General features: G+C 41.6%; 1 protein-coding gene across 1 annotated transcript in view; it reads left to right on the forward strand.

The window, feature by feature from the left end:
- ankrd11 (ankyrin repeat domain 11) overlaps positions 1-24,925 on the forward strand; it is a 123,204-nt gene that overhangs the window by 27,766 nt on the left and 70,513 nt on the right. The window contains 1 exon segment of the mRNA XM_038702048.1: positions 5,698-5,774. The gene's annotated coding sequence lies outside the window, so the exon portion shown is untranslated.

Raw genomic sequence — 24,925 nt, forward strand, 5'->3', positions numbered from 1 at the left:
ATCCACCCTCCCAGCCATCTGACAGACTCACCTTTTTATCTTTGTTATCTTGACAGTTTTTTTCCATAACTCCCTGCTCCCACTTTCACCCTTCTCATCCTCTCCTCTGCATTTGCTTTTTTATTACCTCTTATTGCCGTCTACAATGCCGATGCTTTATCTCGCTCTAGTGTGACTGTCTGTCTGTGTTGGTTGCTCATGCAGGAGATATGAAGGATCAGTGTTCTGTGGTCCCTCCCTGTAGAAGCCAGGCTTTATCAATAATGTAAATGTTTTTGAAGGGGAGAGGTGTGGTGTGCATCTCCTTTTTCTCTCTCCTCCTCCTGGCCCCCTCCTCCTCCCCCCAGCTGTCTCCCCACACCCTCCAGTGTCAGATTTCCCCTCCAGTGTTTGAGCATAGAGAAGCAGATGACTGAATCTAATTAGTGAAGATATTACAATAAGCTCCGATATCTGATGCTTTGACATACTGCAGGCCGAACCCAGGCTGGTATATTGAGCTGCTGTTGCTTCCTATTGTTTATTTAGTTTAGTGCTCAGACTCAATATAGGGGTGGGCTCACCATCACATCTCTAGTGACAGCCAGTCCCCCCAGATACTATAGGCACTGTACCCTCCATCAGGCTAACATACAGTCTTACAGTATAAGGTTTGTCACAGCGAAATTGAACAGTCTAAACTGACAAATTTGACAAATTTTGAAAAATTTCATTTTTTTGATGGGAGGCTGTATTTTCAGATACAGGTGAGATAATAAGATGTAAACCATGAAGTCCATTTTGAATATAGATCCATGAGTTTGCATTTCGGACACTGCATAGATGTTTATAACATAATGAGGAAAGCTTTTACTGCTCAGGAACACATTTATTTCTATCTTTCATCGCAGTGATTATGAGGTAAACGGTAGAAATAGAGAGTTCATGTAAGTAATCGACCATGAGGATCCACTTATTTGATTGGTCAAAGCAGCACATTGCCCAGTGACGTCAGGTAAAGTTCCAACAAAAGTGAGCCATGTTTTATTTTTATGCCTGACGGCCCTTCGTTTTTCTGCTGGAGCCATCTGCATTGGCACCCCCTCTGCGTTGTCAGAATGGCCTCGTTTAAATCAATAAAAAGGCTTTGTTGTGTCACACAGGGCTATGGTTGGTCTGAGCAGAACCATAGGCTAATTTTGATTGATGTGATTGTACTTGAGTTTACTACATTGCCATTAATTGGACAGCATACCACAGAACTGTAAGCTAATTTATTATTGCAGATGTTTATCACCAGACTGCTTTAGGTAAACATGCTTCATTTCATCAAGCCATACTGTACTACATGTTAGTTGTTTTTTTTCTTGCTGAGATTCTCTGCCAATATTTCTAAATCTGTGCTTACTGTGTCCTGCCTATGAACTCCACAAAATTCAGCTAGACTGTGAATTTTGTTTGAGATTATCTACTGTGCTGCAAAAACTGCAGTGTGAGTGTGAATGTCCCTGCATGATGTGTACGAGCCCTGTGACACGCTTTATGAAATCAGACAGAGGTCAGTGCTGTTGTTCCAGCTCGCCTTTCAGCTGGCTCTGATCAGTTCTCTGATAGGATAGCCAGACACGGGACTGACTAGAGACATGCTCTATAGCCTTGTGGGGCACTGGCGTGTTTGTGTTATGGTCCACATTTCCTATATAGAAGCAGCTGTGATACCAGTTTGTCTTCTGGTACAGTTTTGGTCTTCCTGTAATCAGATGCCAAATGACAGAGAAGCAGGACAAAAGATGTCTGTGTCATGAAGGCAGCATTAGAGCTCCTGTCTCCTCCTTAATCCCACAGTACCCAGGGGAGTTCTCCCTCTTCTGCACACATACTAACGCCATGTGTCACCACCGGTCTTGCACATGGAATCAGCAGTCTTCTATTCTATTGTTTGGCCCACCAGGAAGCCTTGTTAGCTGGATTTGATGCGTCTATTATACCAATTACACCTTTACATAATATCTAACGTCTTCCTTTGCCAGTCATCTCCGGGTGTCCCCTCATTTCAAAAGCCTGATACCAAATCTTTGCATGCTAGACATCGGCGCGCACGGGGGTCTCTACCATAGTAGGTTAAAATAGTAGGACATTTGCAGTGTTGATACCGCTATTACAACGGTTAGGTAAGCAAAACTAATTAGCAATTGGTCCTGCTTTGCTGCAACCAAAATCCTTCAGTCACTCTAGTGCTGTGCCATTCTCTAAGCTCCAGTGAAGAGATTTATCCTTATCTGCAATCATGTCTGCAAGCACCAAAGACACCCTCTGATTCTTGTGGAAGGTCACTGTTAAAACCAGCGCTCTCACTTACAGCAGTGTTTTGAAGAGCTGGTTAGGCAGCTCCGTTGACTACACACGTGCTAACTCACTGCCCTGTGGCTTACAAACTTATCAGTTTCTCACCAATAAATAAAAACCAATAAATAGCAAACACCTCCAATGCTGTGATGGGCTCAGCAAAATGTTCTTTAACACACTGCTGATATTACAGCTGTTAGAAAACAGGGACATGTCCAGTAAACATGCAAAAGAATTGAATGGCCAGACATAATGTGATGGTGATGCAGAATTAGGCATGGCAATGCTGAATGTTTTTGCCTCAGCTCCACATAGGGTGGAGACAGCGCTTTGACATAAGGCTTGCTCAAATGGAGCCCAACTTTGGGCAAGGGATTGACCCTTCGTCTCTGACCTTTTCACCAGCTCTACGGCAATAGTCTTTTGCACAAATATTACATAGCTTATATAGATTATATTGGAATTATATCTGCCAGCGTGGACAGACTTGTGCATGCATTTTATTGTCTTTTCTAATGACTGATCTGATCGAGGATATAATTGATGTTCTGTGTAAATTTGGCCTGTCAGCAGTGTTTTGTGTGTGCTACACACGTATCACCCTCTCATTCTCTCATGGTGTAGCTTAGTCGAAGCTAATTAGCTATGAAGCAACCGTTACTAAAGAGCCTGTCAATGCCATCCCGTATGAAACCACTCCAGCCCTGTAAACATATTGGGTTTGTTGGAAATTTCTTCCTAAACAGAGTTCTGTTTGACACGTACTACCATTAACAGTGGCATAGTAATTTGTTCAATTAATGTGTGCATGCAACAGCATTTGGTAGAAACTTAAGTGTTACTACCGGGATGTTTCACTGAAATTGTTACCATTTTAATAAATATAAGGATCACATTGGTGGGGAACTATAAGAGTCAGGTTGTGATTGAAAACAACTAGATCTCTTCTGAATGTCCATACTAGAAAGCAGAGTGAAAAGTCATTCATGTGGATAACTGCAGACATTTTAAGACATTCTCTCCTGGAAGGTATTCATAGTGTTGCACTTAGCTGTACACACGAAAGTGGCAGACATTGTTATGTAAGGAATGAAAAAAGGGTCTTAAGGGAGAAGTTCAGACCTGCCTCCTTTGTCACCTCTGCACAGCTGGCCAGTCACTGTTAAGTGAGCGTAAATGACGTATTGTTTGTTTTGTAAAGTTACAGAAACGGTGGGACACAGCCATCCCAATTCTGATGTAGGAGACTTAGTAATCACTTTAAGTTTTACCTTGCGAAAACCTGTTGCAATTGACTCTTGATGTGTATTTTTTTAGTGTATGGAACTATACAACACACTTTTACAAGGTTTTGTAAAGTAAAATGAAAACAAATGTCAGTCCGGATCTCCTGTAGGAGGAAAACTTAAAGGATAAGCACCACCTTTCTCAATCCTCTGTAATAACAACATATCAAAGTTTAAAAGCAATTTTCAACCATTAGCAACTCTTAAGAGGCTTGGTACACCTGTGAAATTGTCACTGAAATAGACAATAGGTGATTAGTTTTCTTACTCAAAGCGGCTCCACTTGTGTCACTCCCTTTACTGTCAATGTAAACATTTTCATTGTACAGTAATACTTGACTGTCCCATGGTTTGCTTGCTAGCACGTCTTTATGTTAGGAAATGATAGAAATGGAAACTTTGTAATAAAGGCGTGACTTACTGCTTATGCCTTCTTGTCTATCTATTATCCCTAATTTGGAGACTAAACTTGGTCTTCCTAAAGTTTTTGGATTTGCTGTCAGTGTTATGCTCATTAGTGTAGACATGCTTTTTAAATACAATTCTTGTCTGTTTTTGTAGGTGATCATCAAGGGGGATTGTCTGTATACTGTTTCCAAAACTCTGTTGGGAGGGTAGTGTTCTGTTCCCTAGCTGGATTATAACAATCCGTCAATCCTGTGCTTCCCGCTGGGAAAACCCCACAGGTTCCACTCAAGTACAAACACAAATACGCATCTAACCATCCTCCTCCTTACCACTTAGGCCATCCCAGTGAGGTCTGGCCTTAATCCTGTCCCACGTACCCACCTGCCACCCTGCTTGCCTTTGTACTCTATCCTGTAAAATCCTCCACACAGGTCCTGTTTGATATTATGTTGTAGCAGATATATAAATGAGCACTTACAAATAATAAATAAACACTTGCACATTTATCTGCACAATATGCAGTTCTGGTGCTACAAGTACTGTCTTTTTAAATAGTGGAAGACTTGACATCATGCTGCTGCTGACTGTTAGTCTTCATTACACTTATGGGGAGTCCCATAATCAATGGAGTGTCACCAGTGTAGCCCAACACTGGTCCTCTGTTAAATACCCCCCCCCCCCCCCCAAAATCCAGATAAACCCCTGTCCTCATACTTGGAAAGGGATTGGGGGGAGGGCGACCAGCCAGGAAGGTTAGGAACATGAGCATGACTGGGATGCTGGGCTTTAGCTGGTTAGGTAGGGGCTTCTTTTGCTCCATTTGGCTGCTTATTGTGGACCAGATATGGAAATGTATTTGGGACAACCAAGCTAAATCTTCTACTGATTTGCTGCTATAGTCTTTGGTATTTGGCTATGACTAGTGGCTTATGTTACATAAGGTAAACTAACTTAGCTAAATATTGCTGTGAGACTGTCACTGACTTTCAGTTCACTGACTTGAGGTGTCCTCTGTATATGTGCTACTTTTACAGTCCATTAAACATAAGTGAAAAAAAAATATAACTTGCTGCTTTGAGCAGTTGTTCAACGCTATTCGGCTTGTTGGCTTTACTAAATTAATGTGTCTCCATCTCTTTGCCACACACGACAAAATACAGGCTGTTTATTAATGGCTGAATCGAATGTTGTTGAATCTATTTTGTGTGCACAATCTACAGCTGGTACCATTTGTCATGCTTTCATGCTCTGTCACAAAAAGACAGCTTGTGATTGTCTGCATTCCTATAAGGAAGTTTAAAACCAAAAATATTGGTAAACCAATAATTTGTCTATACCTACTTCACATTGAGATGTGGGCTCCGTACATATGATTCAGGAGAGGATAAAGCACAGGTCTGTGATACAGAGCTATGTTATTTTGGATAAAGACAAGATTTGGAATGTCAAGTGTTGGGTCGAGGGAACGAAAAGGACCAAATGCCTCAGTTCATGTTAATACCTCTGTATCCTGTTCTTCCATCAGCCTTTCTCAGCATGCCAGCATATTATGGAGGAACTGATACTGGGAGGAGAAACATGACCCTCTGCATCCACACCAATACCCATCTGTAAGGAATGTGAAACCTGTGCTGTCCTAGTAATTAATGCTTGGTTTTGTTTTCTTCTTGTTTTTCAGGATTCTCTGGACTCTGCAGCAGGTGTTTTTCTAGTTGGATTTTAGCCCACTGACATTCTCCCACAGCCATGGAATCGGTATGTTGACTAATAACATCTTTTTGAAACTATAACCAGCAGACTTGATGACTTGACTCTGTCCTTTTAAAAGCTGCTTTCATTGGAACACTATTACTAAAGCACTTGTTTCTTAAAAATATGTTTTTTTGGCTTTTTTGTGGTCTATCTGTTTGTGCTGGCATCAAAATACATGGTATGCGGTACTTTATGGTGTGTGTATGTGTGGGCATTCTTATGAATACATGCGTTCATAATTTTACTATATAAGGAATATTGGCCCCTCATTTTTTGCTTTGTGGAATGGAGTTTATGGTCGTGTCAACCATGTGACATGTGAAAACATGTATTTTGAATTGCATATTTGTTAATTGTTTAGCTCAGCGAATGACATCATTACAATAATGGAACATCAGATAGCTCAGTATTTCTTGTTTAACCAAACAACCAATGTAGTGGGTTATTTTTCTCTTTCTTTTTGAAGTGTGACGAAAGACTCTGTGCTTGAGCGTACTCGTATACATATGTGTTTAAATACTACAAGCATCAGGCTCTACCCTTTATTGTTAGTCATGCAGGAGACTGTGTGTGCAGGAGTTGCTTGTACCAACAGGCAGGCTGAAAGCACAGCAGCATTGAACTCTATCCACTGGAATGCATCTATTAAGAACAAGGCTTAGTGCATGCCTAACCTCTGCTTTCCTGTCCCTTTGTCAGAGGCTGTGTCTATGTCTGTGCGCACACGTGTGTGTGTGTTAGACTGTGAAAAGTAGGTCACAGCTTCTGTAATGCAGAACTAACATGTGTCCAACAAAAGCCCTCCATTACCCCATCTCTGTCTCACTCACACATGCACTGCAGATGCTAAAATGCATATTCCTGTCAGTGAAAGCTTTGATCAGAAATTCTAGATTATGAATGTCCACATTAACTGTACATCTTAATGTCACACTAGTTAACAATGTAGTGCAAAAGCAGTGCAAGCAAAGTTCCACACCAATCTAACTACTGTCAAAGTATTCAAGCCACAGCTTAATAAAGGACAGTTGTTCAAATTTCTGTCAAGAAACACGCAGATTTTACCTGATTGTTGCTATCATGGATTGCATTCATTGCAAAGGTGTGTCAATATATCCGAGCAAGTTAACTTTCATATACATTAAACAAGCAAACAACGCTGCTGTTTCCTTGAATGTATAAATTGTGTAAATAGCAAACACATTTTCTGGTTTAAAAGCTGTGGACCAATGATTTGTCGTCTTTACCAACTGAAAAACGACAAAAATATGACACATCTACATTTTTTAAGTTGTAAATGTGCAAAACAATTGACCAAGAATAATAAAAGACCTGCACCACTTATGTATTTTTCAATATGCATAGATTAAAATGTGTGCTAGCTATCCCCTATAGCAACACATGGCCTGTCTGTATCATATTTATGCAGGCAGCTGTTAGCTATCCGGCATGGGCAGACTGAGTAAAGTAGAATCCACACACCGTTCAGTCTATTTGCACGGCTTGACATCTCGTAGCCAGAGTTGACATCTCTTTAGCCAACACAATTTGAGCTCAGATCAGCGTACAACATCTTTTTATCAGTTTTATCCCTCTCATAGAAGCAATCATTAGATTGGTTATGAAATAGCCCCAGTCGGCTTACCATCTCAGGTCACGATAGTCCTGTAAACTGCAGCCGGTTTGTAAACACTAACTGTTTATTCATGCCACAGCTTTACGGGAATGTCATGACTCAAGCCTGCTAATATAGCCAGCTTGGGCACGTTTTCTGAGAAAAGGTTGATCTTGGGATTTTAAGAATAGATATTGGATCATTGAAACACATTTTTTCAAACTAGCCTTAACAAACAGCTGCAACACCAGCTCATCCCCTTCTTCTTCTGCACAAATTCATCTCCATCCCGCTTTTTCGCTGACCCTCTTCCACTCCTCCCATCCGCCTCTCTTGTGTCTGTGTGCCTGTGGCTGTGCACCAGCAAGAGCTGCTACTGTTTACCTCTCCGAGCTGCCTATATCTGCTTACTGTCAGTGGAAACCAAGGAAACTGATCACAAAGCTTATTATGGTGCCAGGAGTGGAATACATGCTGTGTACGTGTGTGCCTATGGGGGCTGGATACACACAAACCCTCTGCCACTCTCCTCCTCCCTTTCCTCATGTGATACCAGTCACATGCTTTCCAGGCAAGCAGCTAAGTAAATCAGAATCAGACTTTTATTTTTAACTGCTTTAAATCCTCCATCTCTAGTCTCCATGGTTGGCAGAACTGGCCGAGGTGCCTGTTGATCACTTGTCCTTTTCTTCACTGTGTGTTTCTCTTTCACTATGTACTCGTGCCACTTCCCCTCAGCCTCATTAAGCTCATGCCATATCTGACTACCTGCGTCCCTATCTTGGTTTTTATGTGGGTTTGACAGTGCTCTGCTTTGGCATGAAAGCGTGAATATAGAGCCACTACAATGTACCAGTCTAGTAGATATTCACACGTATATTCTTCTATGCTCTATTACTGAAACGCTTGAATAAGACAATGTAGAGCAGAAGCTGTTGCATAATAAGCATTAACTTTTTATAACAACTGAATAAAGAGGTCCTACCACACTAGACAAGAGCATTTGCACCAGCTGCTTTATTGAATCATAAATATAAAATCAACATTGCAAATGTGACAACCGTGTGTAGCACATAGAAAAAATATACATATCTGCTATAAATGTACAGTTTAGCAGTGATGTATTTGGAACCACAATGTCAGGCCTTGTGTGAACTTTGACCTCTGTTTATTTACATGTAGTTCTATCTCTTAATCTAGTATGAGTAGCCAGAGTGTGTTGATTGTGTCATTATCGCATGTCATACACAGGCTTTTTGTATGAAAGCGGTGTCTCCTCTGTATGCTGTAGCCAGTCATCAACAGTGCTGATATCATTCTGACTGTTATCTTTCAGCAGAGGAGCTGAGAGGGGAAGTGTCTGTGTGTTCTATTTGGTGCAGATGAAAGGCTAAAATTCTTGTAATCACACCTTCTCCACTGGTTTCCTCACAACTTCCCTTCTATCTCTTCTGCCTCCAAAGCAGGGCTTGTTCTTCAGTGGGGATTAGTGTGTGCAGCAGCTCTGAACAGGGAAGTGGGCCCTGCCAGTCACATTACATAACTCACCTCCGCTAGTGCGGCTCGGCCTGGCCCGGCTGGAGAGACTACTATAGAGGCTTTGTTTTCCCAGCCTTCCCTTCTTCCTCCCCTCTGCTGCTCCTCCTCCTCCCCCTCAGGCAGGCTGCATACTGATGTCGTATAGAAGGAGTCTGTTTGCAATGAACAGGCTAGGCACTGTGGCATGGAGTGTGGAGAAATACGCTAATAGCAAGCTGAATGGCAGGGAGTTCACATCTTAGGCAGAGGAATTTGAGGTTTCCCGTAAGTCGTACAGTTTCAGGGAGATAGGAAGCAAGGAAATGCAGTACTATGCATTACTGCTTGCCCATGGGGTTCCACATCAGCATGCTCTGGAGACACAGAAGGTCAGAGTTCATTTGAGGAGAGTTAGAGCTCTGTGTCACATTTCTCAAGGTTCACAGGTTGTGAGATGGTTTGTAAGGATTCCTTAATTCTGTGTTTTTGTGCAGTTGTCCTGTGCAATCGAACACACACACACACACACACACACACACACACACACACACACACACACACACACACACACACACACACACACTCTTCCCCACCTAGCCGTCTGCCACTGCTAGAAGGAAGGAAAAAGGGAGGCGAGTGTGCTCTGTGTAATAGAGGTTCAGACCAGTTAGGGCTCTGTGTGAGTATCTTGTAGGTGCAGTACATGGCAAAAGCTTTATGTACAACATCTTCCAGCTTTGAGCCCAAGGCTTACTTTTTATTTTTGTGTTTTTCTGTCTTAGGCGTCGAATTTAACTGTTGAGAGGAGTTCAGTAGTGAAATGATAAAGACAGAAGGTAACTCGGCACCAGAAGACACTTGCCTGTCACAAACTAACATGATGCTGCAACAGTTAATGTAGTTCATACTGCATTTTTGCACAGTAAATTAGGTTGGGTATTTCTCTCGTTTATTATTCTGAAGGGTTTTGGTTATTTATATCTGTGCAAAGGTAATAATATATGTACAAGGGTCAGACAAGTCATCTATCATTGCAAAACCTATTGGCAAGTATTTGCGTAGAAATAAAATGGCCAATAAATGTCAATACTAGAAACATTTCATTCACACGAAAGTCCCTCCGGCTGTCTAAAAATAAATAAAACTAGAACTGCAAGCAGTTGTGCTTGTTTAGTTGCCCAGCGCAAGCTGCCCCCCTGGCCCCGCAAGTCGGCCCGGGCGCCCCACCTTGGCTCGGGGGGCCCGTGGAGAATAAATGAGCAGATTTATAAATGAAAGGGTCTTGCAGTTATGGAGATCTGAAATGAATGTATGTCTATGGGAGTGTTATTTGATTTCCAATTAATAGCGCCACAGCCCCTCGGGAGGGCGTGCCAGATAAGATCCCCGAGTTTGGTGCAGATCGGCCATTCCAAACGATCTGACGTGACATCCTGGTTTTAGCGTTTGCGCAAATATTTGTTAGCTTATAATTCGGACGTTTTTTGTTCCCTCTATAAACATTTAATGGCTCGGCCAAGAGATGGTCTGTGCCAAGTTTCGTGCCAATCGGACTTGTGGCTTCAGAGGAGTTACTTAAAATAGGTTTTTCAGTTTTCCTGACTTATCAAAATGAAAACATCAATGCACAGAGGCGTGTGTTATAACATCGTAATCGGCAGAATCCCCCAAACACGTAGGCATCTTTGGTTAATGAATGTGAGATGTAGTGGCGCGTAATTCTGAGGCAAAATGTGCCTTGGTTCAAAATCCCGTTGTAATGAATGGAATTTTCCGACGGTATTTGAGCTTCCACTATAGTACCACCTTTTGGCCGAATTGCAATTTTTCAGGTGTCATTAGGCCCCCATGGAGAACAATAGCTCCAAATTTGGTATCAATCAGACTTGTGTTTGTAGAGATATAAAATGCATGTAAGTCAATGGGATTTTTTTTTGATGTCTTTAATCTGCAATAACAGCGCCACCTATGGGCATATTTGGGTCAACCTTGGTGCCTGTAGTGAGGGGACCATGCTGAACAATTCGGTTCAATATTCATGTCAATGTGACTTGTGGTTATAGAAGAACAATTTTTGGGGGTTGAATAACGCCACCTAGGGGTGAGTTCCACCAAATTTTGCACAACCGCGATGTCTTGCATTCGCGGGTTCCCTGCCCACTCGGGCTGGGAACCCTAAGAATACATACAAATTGTAGTATCTGTGCACAGCCATGAACACAGGATGTTGGTTGGCTTTCATCGAGATTTTTTATTTTTTTTTGCTCTTGCTGGGAGGTCATGGTTGTTTCCCGATCACTGTTTTCCACAAGCTTAAGTACATGTTAATACACGCACTCACAAACAGGATCTGTACCTGGTGGTTAGACTGATTTAGACTCACTGCTGCTTTATAACGTTGGTGGTCTATGAATTGCCATGTATTCTACTAACCACTTATTCTCTCATCAACTGGAACCCTGTATTTTAGAAAAAAATACAGTCACATGTCACAGTCTCCTTATTCAGTCATATCCGCTACCGTCTCTTCTTGTAATTCTGATTCATCTTAAACATCACTTCGGTATATACAGCAGCTTTTATTTTATTTATTTTTATTCAGTGTGGCTCAGCCATGTGATTAATTTATCTTCACATTTTTCTTGTCATGCACTTGTTATAAGTAATAAAATACAGATTGGGTCAGTATAGTTAAATTCTTCAATATACAAACCCCAAACATTCCCACAACGTGATAACATCATTTCGATATATCATTATCATTATTATATAATATTGTGCTGAAATTGATGAATGTTATTCCTTAACCCTACACTTAATTTTGGTGAACTATAATATAGTTTATTCTATAGGTGTAGTGGTGCTGCTTCGTTGTCACTTTTGATAAGAGCTTCATCCAAATACTACAAATGTAAAAGTGGTGACAGTCAAGCACTGCGCATCTCGACTTTACATTTGTATACCATCTTGGCTTCATCTCGTGCATTTGGAGACGAGCTTGACTGTGCTTTCAGTGTGTCAGCCATGAGCCAAGTTCCCATCAAAGAGTAGTTGCTACACCAAAGACTGTTTAGATGTAACAGCTAATTTTAGAGCTGCTAGGCCGTTGTCCAAGGTGGGGGAGGATAAGATAACATTAAAGAAGCCCTCCCTTCTCACACGGTTTGGTTTTGTTTGTCCATCCAATAACATCCAACAGGCCTCATCCAGCTCCTGTGGATGGTGTGCACTGATACAAATGTTGGGGTTGTTGATAGTGTGTACAAATACAAATCTTATTCATGTTTTCCAGCTCTCAACATGTCCCTATTGCTCCTAGAATCACAAACAAGGACACATACTTTCACAGATCTGTCAATATAGTTTGCTAGAATACATGTATCTTTGGCATTTGTAATACCATGTATGTAACTAAAAAAAATGACTGTGCAGAAGTACAGTGCGCCAAATGAAAATAAACCATCTGCTTTAAGGTGTTCCAAAGTTTTGAATATTGGCATGTTTAGTTTAAGGTTATATATTTTAATGAAGTTGACTGCAAAGCATCTCATCATTCCTTCTTTCTTGCTAATACCTCCATCTACCCAGGACAAAACTGAAGACAGTAGACAGATAAAACAAAGGGACACATATTTTATGTCTCCACATCAGTGTGTAAGAGCTCGCCCTGGATTAGCAGCTATAGTTTGAATTGATAAACTTAACCGTATGTTTGATTGTGTCGAGTTTCTGCAGGAAAACCTTTTTGTTGTATGAGAGTGCAATGCTATTGAATGGGTCTCTATTTCTAGGAAAGCAGTCAAACCACGCATTAAAGGTTGAATGAGTACAGAGAGCAGCTAAGATCCCTACTCTACTGTTTCTAGCCATAATGGTAACAATAATGGACTGATTTGTTTATGTCAGAAAGGCATCTGGTTTCAGGAAATTCAGCCCTGAATGGGCTTGGGTATGTTATTCATTCATTCATTTATTTATTTATTTTCTGCCAGTGATCTGAATTCCATCAATTTGAAGGCAGGCATGCACACATATACAAACAGACCTATGAAACACGCGGTTACGCAATCAAGTTAACCTGCACAACACATCAAACCTATACATAGGCCATGTGGAAAAGCGGTCCATGTCTGGCCCCACTCTCCTGTCCTGATCACAGCCACAGAGCAGTGACCTTGGTTTCAAGTAGCTGTACTCTGTTAGAAAGCCAACACCTCTCCTGGGATGGGCTGACCTTGTTGTCTGACATACTGTAAGTCTGCACGCCCCTCTCTCTGTCTCTCGCTCTCTCTCTCTCGCTTGCTAATTCACTCACGCACACCTCAGCGGCCTAAACAAGTCCTTCTGTGTTAACTTCGCCATTGCAAATCTAGTACAGTATAGACGCAGGTCTCTTTGTTGTGTTGTTTAAATACAAAGGTGCACTAACCATGAGGGTTCAGCAGATTTGGGCCTCTCCCTAGCCAGGTGTTCCTTCATCAGACATCTCCTCCTCTCAGTGACAACATACTCCTTTATGAGGGTGTAGCAGCAGTACACACTCTTGTCCCCCTCCCTTTATGTTCGTGCCTTTGATTCCCTGCAGCTGTCCAGCTGTGCACAGAACATGAATTGGTCCAGGCATGTATATTCATGTCATCGAAGGCCCATAATTGAAATGGTGTTCATGTGCTGAGACTTTTTGCTCTCTCACTTGATTTTTTGTACGTATAGGCCAGGGGTCATGTGTGGGAAGTAGAAAGCAAAAATTAGAAGTGTATAACGTTCAGTGTTTACATGAATTCTGTGTGATTATAATCAGAGAAAGAATTCTCAAGTTATTGCAACTGTTATGTAAACACTGCAAACAGGTTGTTGTATATTATTGTAAGGTCATTGTAGGTTACAGGTTGTTGTATATTATTGTAAGGTCACTATCAGAGTAAGTGAGCTGGGATGCTTAGTCTTTCAATTTACCCACGCTATCTTACACACTTATCAGTCAGTGGAATGTAAGTGTGGTGAAACTTGTCCTTCCGTCTAATCCACATTGAACGTCCATAAATGCCTTTACTGTCCTCTTTTTTAAAACTTTTTAATCATTGAAAGAAGCTAAATGTCATTGGAGATAAACCAGAAATGCTTCTTTAGCCTCTAGACTTCTGAATGGGCGGGCCAGTGTACATGTTTGACTGACAGCTGAGCCTGCAGTGGCGGAGATCCAATAAACACACAGTAAACAAGCTGCCCCTGGTAACTGTAGCTTACCAGCCAAGGGCAGATATCAAAAGATGACCAACACAATTTCACATCTGAGAGGAACTTTTAAGATGTGTAGGTATTTGTTAAGCTGTTCAAAATCTTACAGCTGACTAGCAAACTAGCTATATGTCCTGCAAGATGAAGTTAGCAGATGTACTTTCCCTGCGGGATGTCTGTTTGCTAGCTCATTTAGCAAGCCAAGGTGAAACACAAGATATGTGTTCATGCTTTTAGATAAGGAGACGGTGGCTCAAAAGGAAATGTGTGCTGTAGTTTACATTCTGTGTGTCCAAGTCACAGGCTGCTTTCTTGCGGTCAGTGTTATCCCTATGGCAATGACTGTGGTCACAGACAGACAGCAGGCACCTTCATTAGACTGAAAAAATAAGTCTCCCTTCCAGGTAATGATGACTGAACATATATAGAGCATGTCTGTATCGTGTAGCAAATAAAATGCAGACAACCACAATTCTTTCTCCAGATTTACACTGGTAAGTAATAAAAGTATTAACCAACTCATACACCCTTTTTCTATCAAGACAGTGTTTCCCACAGAAGCTATATTCTAATGTTAACATTGCTATCATTATTAGCTAGGGCTGGACCCGAATATTCGAATATTTGACCGTTGGGATTTTCAATTAAGAGATTCGATTATTAATGGGTTTTTTCGCGTGCCTGACCTCCGCCAACAGCAGTGAACGTAACGCTCCAGTTCACATCAAAGGGAAAACGAAATGAAGCTCTCAGCTGTGTGTGAGCACTTTAAACTGAGTGATGATAGCAGTAGTGTGGATGTTATGGTGTTTATTAATTTTACAATTGCTTAATTTCATTACAGATCAAAACAGTCAAATTTCCTACATTTTAAAATTAATCAGTAAACTGTAGGCTTGAAACAAACAAACAACAACATAATGAATGCATTTAAATAAGCCTAATTATATTAGGCCGATTGTAGAAGAAGAGCATTTAGTCGCTATAATTAAAGTTAAAAGTGAATTTTGCATAATAACATGTTAGATTTAGTTCCACTACCGAAAATACGCTCATCCCGTGCGCTCTCCGCCTGGACCCCCGACCGGCTAAACTATTCCCGGATTCTGCTCTGCACCTGCTCGGATCAGACTCTCTCACTCTTGACTGTCAGCTACGGTTCCCCTTGATCTGTACAGCAGCCCCCAACCCGGTTCGGCACACATCTATTTTCACTCTGCCTCGCTCTTCCACTGCTCAATATCCGATCCTTTTAAACAATCGTCATAACGGGACCACTGAGCGGGGGGCGAAGCTTTGATTATTCGCTCTTAATTACTATCGAGCTCAAAAAATTACATTCGGGCCAGCTCCATTATTAGTTAGGCCCCTTAAATGCTTGCTAATAATTTTTTTGAAGGTGGATGTCCGACATTGAAAGCGATGTGCTCTACAGATTTGTGCAGCGGTGTTCATGATACTAACCATTCATCAACACCAGATGGATTCATGAATCTTCTCTGCGTGGAAAAGCTGGCAACAATCCGTACTCCAGCGAACTATCATGTTTCTATTCAGACTGTGCACGGAGAAGAGGGGCTATTTACAGACGTGACGGTTGTCAATAGGTGTGTACGAGAAGACTGCAGCTGATTTTCACCGACTGATAGTCAAACGTGATCTGCAGGCGACTGCAGGGGCGGGGAATAAAAACACTGCAGTCAAGTCGGACACATTCTACCTCTCGTAGATTGCGTGAGCTTAGAACAGTGACTGATCTCTGATCAGGCAAAAGGTGGTTCCAACCTGGTACAGCTGGAGAAAAGGAACTGCGCTCGCCAGACGCAGAAAATTTCAGCCGCCCTGCTCCCTCGAACTTTTAATGTCGAGTAGGCCTGGGCGAAAAATCGATTGAATGAATTAATTCGAATTTTTTGTTGCGGGCGATTTAAAAAATAAGTAATCGAGTTTTTGTGTAATAGCACATTTTTGGCTCCCCGGGGTTTCCGTAGTGTTCGTTTCCCATAGCGACAACATCATACACTAAACAGCAACAGCAAGCGACAAAATGGCTACCGGTGAGAGCGGGAAGTTTGTTCCCAAGAAAGGAATAAAGTCATCTGTTGTTTGGAACTGGTATGGGTTTGCTGCGACAGATGTGGAACAACAGACACCACGCTGCAACATTTGCCTAAAGCCTATCGCAGTGAAAGGCAGCAGCACCACAAACCTATTCCAACACCTGAAACAGAGACATCCAGCCGAATATGAAAAATGCCAGTCTCTCCGCGATGAACAAAGCCGCACTGACCAACAAACCTTATTGCTTTCCTTAAGTAGGGGGGGAAATCGGAAAAAATCGTAAATTGAATTAAAGTAAATAAAATCGGAGATTTTATTTTTAGGCCATATCGCCCAGCCCTAATGTCGAGCGATTTGATGACGTTTTGCAGTGCTGGCAAAAGTCGTACAAAATTTCTAACCAGCATGCATTATGTTAAGTCAGTGCTCCAATATGTGGCGGTCAGCGATGATATTGTGGCAAGCCGCCACAAAAAGTTAATTTATTGGAAACCCTGCAAGAGTAATCTTTTTTGTGTGTGACATCATCACAGTAAACATACATATTTGAAATATGATTATATCTGAACCATTTCTTCTAGAATTTATCAATCCAAGGAGGAAAATGGGCGCTTTTGTATAGTAAAATGCTAAAGACATTCTTAAGTGTTTATTTAAATTTATTGGTCAGGTCTTTGGCTCAGGGCATGAGTATCTTGTTGAAGGCCATCTTGAAAACTGCAAAAACCTTTCCCTCTTAAAAAATAAATAAAATAAAAAAACTCAAACCTGTCAGCATTGTGGTTGATGTGTGCAGTACAGTTGTGTGTATGTGTTTATACTTTGCATCAGGCTGCAGGCTGTGTAAAAACTGGGCTGGGGCCAGCAGCCAGCCAGGAGGACAGACGAGGAAGCAGATGGATCTGTTTGGACTTAACCCTTCCCACGCCACTTCATCCTCCTGGCCCTCCTCTTCCAACTTGCACGCCTCTCTGCAGAGTAGAAGGAAGGGAGCTGTGTGTGTGTGTGTGTGTGTGTGTGTTAGAGAGACTTGGGGGATGGGAGGTACATGTAATGCTACTAGTACCAAACAGAGAAAGCAGGAAGACAGACAGAATACAGAGAGAGAGAGAGACTTTACCTTTGCAGACCTTCCCTTACAAACCCTGTGTGTGCTGAACTGTGCTGACATATGGCTGCTGCCTCCATGTTGGAGCTCCTGGTTTGCTCTGTTCGTCTGCTGTCTCTCTTCAGCTCTTTTCCTCCTATGGTACACTTCTGCTGTCGGCTCTCATGGCCAAACCTGCACTTTGCTTGTTTGTCCCAGGAATGCCTTCCCTTTTCTGGAATATAGAGTCACCACACCCTGCAAGATCCACTGGCTGTCTCCTGACAGTTTTAGCCATTCAAGCTCCTACTTTCTTGCTCTGGCTGTCTTTCAGTGGTAGAGGTTTCACCTGAAACATATAATTGCTGTTGCTTCCATGGTCAACCCTTTTGCCACAGAGAGACTTCATCACTAAATGCAGTACACTTTTATGGCTTTTTTAGACATCAGTATGCAGTAGTACTCTTGTGCTCAGAGGTGGTTTGACTGTGAGAATGCTGCTCAGCCAATTGACCCTTTGCTAAGCCCCGCCCCCTTAGTTACTGTTGCTAAGTCCGACAAACTGTTGGCGCTGCCACTGTCTATTACTGTATCCCCCCCCGGAGAAATACTGACAAATATGTTGGAAAAAGCGATCTCAGAAAGAAGCAGACAATTTTGCAGTTGCATTATACATTTGAAGGTTGTATTCAGGCTGTCAAACAGACGAGAAAAAAATAAGATAGAAGCTAAAGCCTACCACTCACACAGTACAAGTGAACCACCGCATCCCCCGACGATTGAGACAAAAGACAACGATATGAACGACAACACTTCCTGTAAAGCTGGGTAGGCCTATATTCATTATTACATTCATTAAAAAGCAGATGAGTAGGGCTTTATTACGTTACATTCAGTAGGAAATTAACTAGCTTTAGCTAACTAACATTACATTAGGAACAATCCACAGCCGAGATTTTTCTGGATTTATTTCAGGTTTTGGAAAGAGAATAAATCGTACTTCTCCTATCAACCTCTCTGGGTAGCGACTGTAATTATTACAAGTGCCCCAGGAACAGCGTTTGACCAGACGAGTCAGCTAAAAAAAGCTGACTCGTTTTGTATTAGAGTCAATGGAACGCAGCCATGAAAGTGTCAGACCTCAGTTAGAGAGAGTGCTATACTGCGCTGTGATTGGCCAGCTGCGTATTTGGGGCGTGGCTTAGCGAAGGGTCAATTGCATGGCCTGGCCAATCTGTCTACAAGCATGCTCAATCAAGGGTTTGCAAGTGATGTTACCTTATTCAGAATTTGCCATTGCATGTTTGCCACAACATTTAGCATCTGCTTTCGGAAAGAAAACCTCGTCACAAAGGATGTGAATACTTAAAAAGCTGGTGTACATTGAATTGCACAGACAAAGCAATACAGGGCTTCAACGTTAAACTTTTTTGCAATTGGTCCCACCGGGCCAGTGGTTTTGAAACTTACTGGCCCGAAGACAATTTTATACTGTCCCTGCCTCTAAAAGTTATTTATCAGTGTTACAACAAAACCAAAGACTTAGTTATGTCATTTTGTTGACATGTTTAATCGTTTATTAAATACATCCTGGATATAAAAGAAACTAAACTAAGTTCAGTTAAAATTATAAAAAAAATAAAAGGTTAAAAATGCAATTTATTTTTAAAACAAAACATACTAACAGACTCAAACATGTGTGCTCTCTCTCCTGCTGACAGCCAATTAATAAAAAAAAAAATGTATTCACCTCTTTCGCCATGGTAGCGACATGTCAATCACAAGGTAGTCCCGCCCTAAAGCATACACTGCTTTCTGGTCTATTTCCCCCCTAAATAAGACCAAAATTCACTGTTCACATTGTGTTGAAGAAGACTTTAAACTAGCGACTGAGAGCATAAAGTCATTAGGAAAGTGTTTACTGAGGTAATAAATCAGCTGAGAAGTAGGGTAATTTTACCATTATTTCTAATGGGACCGGACTTCTTTTTCCAGCCAGCAGACTCGCCACCTGCTGGCTGGTAGAGGGAATGCAGGTTTCCGTCTGCATGGTTTCACTTTACGTCGTTATTTGACCCAGAGGTTGACGCTTGATTAAGATTAGAGAAATAACATTTGACAACCACTCGTCACGTCACTTCTTGATTGGCCAGCAGTGCACACCGAGATCTGCAAAACAACTGCAGGATGTTGAGTTTCTAATGTTTATTTTTATTTTTTTGAGTTGCTGGTTCAACAGTCCGAACGTTACTTTTCACTGACCCCAGGCCATCGGGCCACCGTTATTGTCGAGCCCTGCAATACTTCGAATGGGCTGTTAATGATAACTAAACAAGCAGTTTTCTATTTCAAACATGCAAAAAGGTTATCATTGTAAGCCCTTTGATGAGAATGTGTCTTTGAAATAAGACCAGATGTTTATATGCTCTGTCACGGTGCTGCGTAACTTTCTGGGTGTTACAGTAAATATATATACACATGTGTCAGAAAACCCTTTTTCTGGCAACATTAATTGCCCACAAACCACTGGCTGCAACCACCACTTGGTTTGGTTTTGCTACTCAGTGGTGTTTAAGGCCAGGGGTCACGTGAAAATATGATGTGTGTGCGTGTCCTCTGTTTGAGTCATTTGAGAGTCACAGATTTGGTGGAGGAATGTAGGGTACCGCTTTAATGGTAAATCAATGGTTTGCTGAGTAAAGTTTTCAGAAGACACCCTCCTTGCTCTCCCTGCTAACCAGCAGACTGTAAATAGAAAATCCAGAGGGAAGATCAATACCAACTCTGCCTGTTGATGAGGAGGGAAGCTCACTGTGTGAAAGAGTGTAGAAGAGATGCACAGCATGTTATGTAGAGTAGAGGTCCTCAAATGGTATCCAAAAACCTTCCACCACCTTTTCTCTATAAAGCTGTCCTCCAGATCTTTGAGGATGGCAGAAATATACTGACTGGAATCTTCGTTCTCTTCATAACATACTGGCCGCTCTCTTCCACCTCTCTTAGGAAGAGAGAGCAGCTGTAGGCCAGTGAAATGATGTCACCTATTGCTATATGGTAACAATAGGTTTAGTTCCCCTTTCCATCTTTCCTACCACCACAACCAACTCTCTACAACTCACTACTATGCCTCCCCTCTGCAGTCTATCAACAGAAGTGAGAGCTGAATGTGGCATGGGGGTGGGTGGCAGGACATCCATCTGTGGCCCTCTCTAGCCCTCTCTGGGCTCCACTCCTTCAGCCTTATTGTTCTCAGAGATGTAGATAACCATAACAGAAGGACAACAGGAGAACCATAGTAGAGAAAGGGGCAAAGGGGGGGATGCATCGAGGAGCTTTTGTTTAAAAAAGTGTCAGGTTTGTAGTGTGTGTGTGTGTGTGTGTGTGTGTGTGTTTTATGGGGTTGTTGGTGGGGGATGGGAAGAAGGTTTTTGTGGAGTTGGCTAGTTAAGTTCACATTCCTTCGGTTTCCACTTCTTATCTCCTTCTACTGATGCCAACCACAAGACCCCAGGAAGGATTGTGTTCTGCTGTTCTTACATAGTGATTATCAGAACTTTGTTTTGTTTATTTAAAGCTCATTTTAAGGCGCTGTGTGTCTCACACTTCATTTTGTGACCTTTGGCCAAAACTTTGTGGCACTGCATTGACCGCTTCACAAGCCTGAAAATTTTAGGAGTATCAGCATGCAACTCCCTGAGGCCCTTGGCAAGATTCTATATAAAGGGGCTCTCGTACCTGATCTGTGAGGATAGTTTATCTTCTCATCAAAGGAGGGAGTCGGGGCCCTGCGTAACTTGCACAGTGAGTATATAGGGCAATGCGCACATACACACACTGATTGTCACTTCCTCCTGGTGTTTCACATTATAAACGATAATGACTTTTTTTTAAAGAGGGGGCAAACCTAACTGATTGACTTTTCCCAGATCTAATGGTGTTTGTTCCTCCCCAGTGGACTTCTTTAGCAAGTTTAGTCTTTAAGTTTTTGAGGCGTTGTTTATTTATAATCTGCTTTAGCTTTTCCAACTTTTTGAACACAGGTGTTATAATAATAATGGTCCAGAATAATGTGAAATTGCACATTTTTTTATTAGAAAACATCAAAGCTTCTTAGGGGAGGACCCCAACCCCATGAAGCACACACAGACCATCGGGCAGTTTGGCGATAGTACTAGCATGGTTGCTGAGAAAACAGGTTTCCCCACATGGCACATCAGATGCCAGCAGATGACCTTTCAGTAGCCTTAGAGTGTGCTAGGTTTGCATGTCTTTTGATTTTGAGTTCATTTGTTTCCGCTGCACTGACGCCTGCCAAGCTCCCACAGCATCTCTGTTGTACAGCACTTGCCAGCTCTGACACCACCTCTCCTGTTTGACTTGCCTCAGAGTCAGAAATGCAAAGATTGCATTTTTGAGAAGAATCCCTCAGTGCTCTCGGTTTGTGTAACTGAGTGAAGATGTTGATGTACCAGCAGTTCTAGAGACCTAGAGGACCCAGTCATATTGATATGCTTCATAAACTTCAAACATTTGATCTATTGACAGGCATTGATGTCGTTTATGCATTTGTGATTTTTGCATTATTTCCTATTTAATTGAATTTTGGCGATTTTATAAGGAGACAAAATAAGGAGAAAAAATGTACAGATGACTAAACAAGCAGTACACATGAAAATTGTAAGGGTGAATCATGGCATATTTAATGTTCCCATGTGTTTGACCGTGAGCCTTGCAAGACTAAAAAAAGTGGATTATTCAGTTAAAATTTGTTGGCAAAATTTTCCAATGTCTTGGCAATGTCTTCCAGAACCTCCCACTCTTCATTATTCAACATTTGCTCCAGTTGTGGAGGGTTATATTTAGAAGTGTTGTTGGGGAAACAACACACAATTTATACCAAATGTAGTCAGCAGCTTATTCCTCTGATTCGAATGTATTACAGCTCGTGACATTTAAAACATTATAGACCACAAACCTTTGTCTTAATTACTCCTGTCCTGTCATCGTTTATGTCAGTTCCCTTGACTCATCCTCATCCCTTGTCTCAATTTTCCCTTGCTGTCTGTTTCCTCCTTCACCTCTACATACACATTCAGCATTCATTTAAACAGCCCATTTATTTGTCCATTAAAATATGATGCCATTATTATTCGCTTCCTTGGAGTGTTCACTTCCAGCATCTTCAGTTTGAAATGTCCATATGTTTCTCTTATTGCTGTCTTTACCTGCTGTTATGCACCTGATTCTCACTACGATGGCACAGGAATGCATAACTGTCTTGCTCATTACCTACCTACCTCCAGTGTATTATCATTTTCCTGTCTTTGCCTTGCTGGGTTAATGTGGTCTGATACCATTACAACATGGATGCATAATGACATCCCAAACCTGTCCCAAGCAGGTGCATTTCATTTCTGTCCGCTTGTGAAATTAGCAAATAAGAGTCAACACAAAACTTTGTCTTGGAGCATGCGCACATAGTTAGCGAAAATGTATTCTCACAGCTTCAGAATAAAACCATTCTTGATGTTTTGAAGGGACATATCAGGCAGTGCAACAGTGTGGCTCCCCTATTTGTTTCTATAGGTTTTTGATGACAATGGAGTTCTATGGCACAAAGGCATGTGCTGTATCAGGCTGGGAGTACACAGAAAACACTTGTTAGCAGGATAAATTCATTGTTGGTTTTGGTCACACAAATATTTCCAACGTTAGCCTTTGACCAATGCAAAGAGCGATTCCTGTGCTGCTGCACTTAGACCATTGATCAAATCACTATTTCATGCTCCCAAAGTTGACTCTAAAAACATAAATGCAGGTTAATGAGAACATCTGTATCGTGTGATTGACTTCAGCATTCAGAAAGCTGGAGGCAACAGAATGTTGGTTTCTTCATATACGTGTTACACAGCACGCTGCCAGGTCTGTAACTTTAACTTTTAACTGTAACATTTGTCATCACTTCTGCAGAGCGTTGTTTTTCCTTCCACATCACAATGTAAAGCTGGCATTTTGAGGTTATTTTCAAAAAAGCACCATGATGGGTGTGAAAACATATTCTTAGTGCAAATAGAAGGGCAGAACTTGGAGAAAAAGATGCCTCTTCAGTGTTTGCAGGCTTAGTGTGGACATGGCCTTTACTGGCAGTTGTGGGCATCGGCCCCTTGTAATATGATGTTCCATTAGATTGCATCAGCCAGATTTAGAGCTTGTGTTTTTCGCTTTCTGCATCAGTTTTTTCTTCCCTCTGTCCTTAGTTGTTGGTAAATTGGAGGGCTTGGGTCTAGACTGAGCTGCATAAAGCATTGGTCTTATGTTGTGTCAGAACGTCCTGATCAACCAATTAATAAACGGTTGCGCAAATGTTTGAAAAAATCAAGTACTATGTATTTAAAGCAAATTTGTTAAGGCCCAGTTTCTCTGCCACAGATTGCAGGATTTTTTTTCATGGCCAGAAGGGAGAGTGACTCACACTCATCCGCCCTCACATTCAGAGAGTGTGAGTGCTTATGAGGAGCAAGCGGCTTGTTTGTGTGACAGTGATGTGTTCAGATAAGACATCAGAGGTGTGGTGACTGTCTATTTTCTGTCCTGCATCTTTATCTGCTGCTCCTGGACACGCACAACTCACCCACTGAACACGTTGTGTGGTTGTATTGTATCTTTTATTCAGCAGTAACCTTGCTGCATACTTGGAAACACCAATGTTATTTTGGTTACTTAAGCCAAATTGGACACACCAAGCTAACATCCAACCTTTCATTTTTCTTCTGTAATAGTTTTTTTTGGTCAATGTTTGTACATTATCCACTTTTATACTATTATATGTTCCTTCTGTCACAATACCAGTCACTACTCATTAGGGCGCAGGTATTTATTATTTTAGTAATCGAGTATTTTACAGATTATTCCATCAATTCATCGAGTAATTTGGATGATTCGCTTGGCGCCCCCAGTACCAGGATCAGCTGTGTAACTTATATCACTGTACAGTCCAAACTCACAGACTAACCAATTGAATAACAATAACAACATAAGCATTTACAACTAAGAATTGTGCCATGCCTTTGCTAGCCTTCATCTCAACCAGCAGTGATTTACGTTAAATGTTAATGTTAACGTTACCTTGTTTCAGGTCCAATACATTGACTCGATGCGTAGACTGGATGCTTTCTGCTCAGATGCTGAAGCATTGCTGTCGTGCTGTTGTAGTAGGCTAGTTCCGTTTTACAGTAGCCACACTATACAGAGTTGTGATCCCATACTTTGGACAAAGTGTCCAGCCAGAGAAATACAACAGAAAGTCTGTTGTATTTCTCTGGCCTGTCTCTTCTTTGTCCCTCACTGTTTTCTCTATTCCTCCATTTTGCAATCCGTGCTATCAAATCACGTCGTCTTCACTTGTCCAAAGCGTAAGCACGTTGTGCGACAGTTATAATCTTCGCGTGAAACAGTGCACTGTATGTAGTAATACGGATTGCTTTTTAGTAACAGAGTTACTCGAGTTTCAGCCCTCCTGCTCCACACAGCATGTCTCTAGCTCAATGTAACGCAGATACTAGCAGTGAGGAGGGAATGCTAAAACAATGTAAAGAGTGAACAGTTGAAATTTGTTTGTTGTCTTTGGTTCCAACT

The sequence above is a fragment of the Micropterus salmoides genome, unplaced genomic scaffold, assembly GCF_014851395.1.
Source record: "Micropterus salmoides isolate LMB-PRFRI ecotype aquatic unplaced genomic scaffold, ASM1485139v1 Ms_hic_scaffold_6, whole genome shotgun sequence".
Lineage (NCBI taxonomy): Eukaryota > Metazoa > Chordata > Actinopteri > Centrarchiformes > Centrarchidae > Micropterus > Micropterus salmoides.